This window comes from Phlebotomus papatasi, unplaced genomic scaffold, assembly GCF_024763615.1.
Source record: "Phlebotomus papatasi isolate M1 unplaced genomic scaffold, Ppap_2.1 HiC_scaffold_668, whole genome shotgun sequence".
In the NCBI taxonomy this organism is placed as follows: Eukaryota; Metazoa; Arthropoda; class Insecta; order Diptera; family Psychodidae; genus Phlebotomus; species Phlebotomus papatasi.
In genome coordinates, this window is record NW_026604869.1 from 1 (window position 1) to 4,000 (window position 4,000).

The 4,000-nt window shown below is 39.9% G+C and overlaps 1 pseudogene; it reads left to right on the plus strand.

Moving 5' to 3' along the window:
* Positions 1-1,435: 1,435 nt before the first annotated feature.
* Positions 1,436-3,818, plus strand: LOC129809347 (cytotoxic granule associated RNA binding protein TIA1-like; annotated as a pseudogene).
* The last annotated feature ends 182 nt before the right edge of the window (positions 3,819-4,000 follow it).

Genomic DNA, 4,000 nt, shown 5'->3' on the forward strand with positions numbered 1-4,000 from the left:
ATCCCAAGACATTGATGGATTAATTGTCCATGTAGACAACAACTCAACTGGTAAAGTTTGACCAAGATGAAGATTTCCAGTAGAAACTGTGCATTACTCTCCATTTTGACAATAAAAAGTTGCACGTCACCTACAATCTTGTCGAAAATCAACGTCCCATTCATCCCCTTTCAGGTGTCCCAAACATCCCCACGGGTAGTTTTGGTATTTAAAATCTTTAAGTAAAAAACAAGAGCGTATAATCTCTGACATTTTTATTAAAATATGTTCCCAGATTATACTGCTAGATAATGAGATAAAAAAGTTTTGATTATATATCGCTGATTTAAAATACAAAGAGCAAAACTGAAAAATCAAAAAATATAATTTTTATCAATTTTTAAGAAAGTGTTCATAGAATTAAAACAATAAAACTGAGGATATCCATTCTTTTAGTCAAGATACATCTTATTATTGTTTACAATTGAGTAGTGATTTAATCCCATTTATTTCAAAGATTAATGAAAAAATCGCCTTGTCCCACACTACCCCTGTCCCAAACCTCCCCGGTCTCCCCTACACATTTTGTCCAGTTACGCGCGATTTTTTGTGGTTTTTTTTTTCACCCACAATGGATTTTATAATAGAAAAGCAAAATAAAATATACTATTTTTTTAAGAATTTATGTTTTAGAAATCCTTTTTGCAAGACAAGAAAAAAATGGTGCCTCACCACAAACAACCTGGGAATACAATTTTTTTGACTGAAAAAAAAATTAGTCATAATTTTTTAAAATAAAAAAATAAATAAAAGAAACTTTTCTTTAAGAAATTTTTTTTAAAAAAAAATCTGAAATAGAAAAGAATTTTTTGTGATCAAAATGTGTCTTTTTCATTTAGGATATCCCGGCAAAATTTATTTAAAAAAAAGTATTTTTCAAGTATTTTTCATGAGAAAATACTTTTTTTTTTCATCATTTTAAATCATTTTCGTCAATCTTTAATCAATCAATTACTAATCTTGGCAATGTCAGATGTCATGTCATAGACGCCTAGTGATCTTTATTTGGGAATTTCTTACAAAACTAGGTGTAAATAGGTGCTGAAAAGTGCTCAATTGGATGCCCAAGGTGTTGAACAAGTGCGTGGTATAGTTATTTGTGTGTCAGAGACAATTCCCAGTGCGCTGTGAGAGGATCTTTCTGGACACTTTTTGGGTGCGCTTCTCCAGTGGAGAGTGAGACAGTGTATGTGTGTTTTGGGGTCGGCGAAAGCACGGGCGTACTTTTTTTGCCATTTCCTCACGCAATTCTCGTGCTAAATTGGCGGTATCCTCCCCCATCCCGGAACTCTGTGTCATCCCCCCACAAGTGGTGGTACTGCAGCTGGTGCATCTGCAGCCCAGAGTTGGAGAAGCTTTTTGGGTGAGTGAGTGAGCTTTGGAGGTGTTTTTTTTTTGTTCGAAAGAAAGGAAAAGAAAGATGGACGAGTCACAGCCCAAGACCCTGTATGTGGGCAACTTGGACAATTCGGTGTCTGAGGAATTGCTATGGTCGCTCTTTGCACAGATTGGCATGGTGAAGAATTGCAAGATAATTAGGGAACCTGGCAATGATCGCTATGCATTCATTGAATTTACCAATCATCAGTCAGTGTCCACAGCACTGACCGCCATGAATAAGAGACTCTTCCTGGACAAGGAGATGAAAGTTAATTGGGCCACGAGTCCAGGAAATCAGCCAAAAGCTGACATTAGTTCCCACCATCACATTTTCGTTGGAGATTTGAATCCGAAAATTGAGGCAGAGACCCTGAGGGAGGCTTTTGCACCCTTCCCAATGGGCAAACAATTACTCCGACTCAAAAATGATTGAGTTTTGTTGTACAAGAAATGGTCAAAAAATTACTCCTAATTGGAATCTTAAAAAATAGTCGTATTCGCGTCGAATTGTAGTCAGAGCATTACTCAAAAATGAGTTAGTAATTCATTAGTTATTTTACGGGCTTAAAATTTACTCTAACATGAGGTAATAAAAGCGACTCCAAAGGACGGTCCTTTTCCGTACGAAAAAATGACGCCCAAAAAATAGTGCACTTGCCATCCTTCTCAACCGCATATGAACGAAATCGACGTACGTACTCTCAATGAAAAAGTCAGATGCACTGCACAATTTTGCACTATACTATCACCTTAGACACAGTTTTCTCATTAAATCTTGACATATTTTATTGTTTTTTGCTACTTTTTATGAAATTTTGGTCAATTTTTTCCAATTTCACTACTCACATTTGCGAATATTTTTCTCATTCGACTATTGCTGAATGAGCCGCCCGACATGTCGAAAATGTTTCAGCTGGATGACAACAACACACAAAAATCTTTTAAATTTTTCACTAAATAGGACTTTTAGACACAAGATTTTCATCACACAATACTCCTGAGACAGGAGTAACCACCTGAATAACGAAATTTAATTTTCCATAAAAATTGTCCGGGTATTTATCAACCAAAACACTGCCTAATTTTTGCTTAATTTTTGTCGGCACTGACTTCTTCTAAATCAGAACACATTTCTCTACTGGAGCAGCTTTGCCTCCTAATGTTACACTATAATATTATTGACAAAACACGCGAAATTGCCAACTACTTTGCAAATTCACAGCACTGCATACTATTTGCCATTCGACAAGTGATATTTCCCCAGACATACCCAGCTAGGGGAAGATTATTTATAGGGACACTGGAAGTCACTGGAAGAGCCCATTTTGGCGCGTCGTATTTTAGTCATGGGCGAGTAAACTCAGAGCTATTACGACGCCAAGTGACTTTCGTAATAACCGTCGTATTATTTCCCACTTTCCGGCATTCGACGCTCTGACGACCGTCACAGGACCCATTTTTGGATCCAAAATACATACATCCAACAGTAATCTTCCTCAAAATTGCCGTTTGGGTTTGGAGAAATTTCCAATTGTCGCATTGTGCGTGATCCGCAAACACTGAAATCCAAGGGATATGCCTTTATGTCGTTCGTGAAGAAGGCTGAAGCTGAGAATGCCATTCAGTCGATGAATGGACAGTGGCTGGGCTCTAGGTCAATTCGTACCAACTGGAGCACCCGCAAACCACAACCACTGCGTGAAACGAGCAAGGGTATCAAGGGTGGTAAGCCATCGTACAAAGAGATTTACAATCAGACCAATCCAACAAATGCCACGGTGTACTGTGGAGGCCTTGCAGCCAATGTGATCAGCGAGGAGATGGTGCACAAGCACTTTGGCCAATTTGGCGCCATTCAGGATGTCAGGGTGTTCAAGGATAACGGCTATGCCTTCATCAAATTCACCACAAAGGAAGCCGCAATGCATGCCATCGAAGCCACTCACAACACCGACATCAACGGACAGCCCGTCAAGTGCTTCTGGGGCAAGGAGAATGGTGGAGATACTATCAGCAATGCCCAGCCATCAAACCAGAGTCAGCCGGTGCAGCCACAGGGAGCACAGTAACTATCCCTATTCCTATCAGCAAATGGGCTACTGGTACCAGCCGGGATATCCTGCGGCACAGATGCCAGCGCAGTACATGCAACAGGGCTACTATCCCTATGCCTACACGAGTCCATAGCAAGGAGCCGGAGCATATCGCATGGTCCAGCCGGCCATTACGATGTATATGGGAGTCCCCACGGTACAGAGTGTGACGGCCACCAATGGCGCCGCTGCCAATCAGCCTCAAATCATGTATACGGCGATGCCACAGTATCAGACACAATGAGACGAACTCAACACTGAGGATACAGCACAAACAACCAAGAGGATCAAGAGATAGAAATTTTCATTTTATTCAAAAGTTTGAATCAAAAGCAACTGTAACGGTGGCGCCAACAACATGTCTCAATTTATACCTCCCTGAAGCTGGCCGAAGGCCAGCCGAATGCAGGTTTGTGACTTGGCTAAGAAAAACCGTTGCAAATTCAATTTTTTTTTGTGTCTTGACTAAAAAACACTGAGAAAATTTA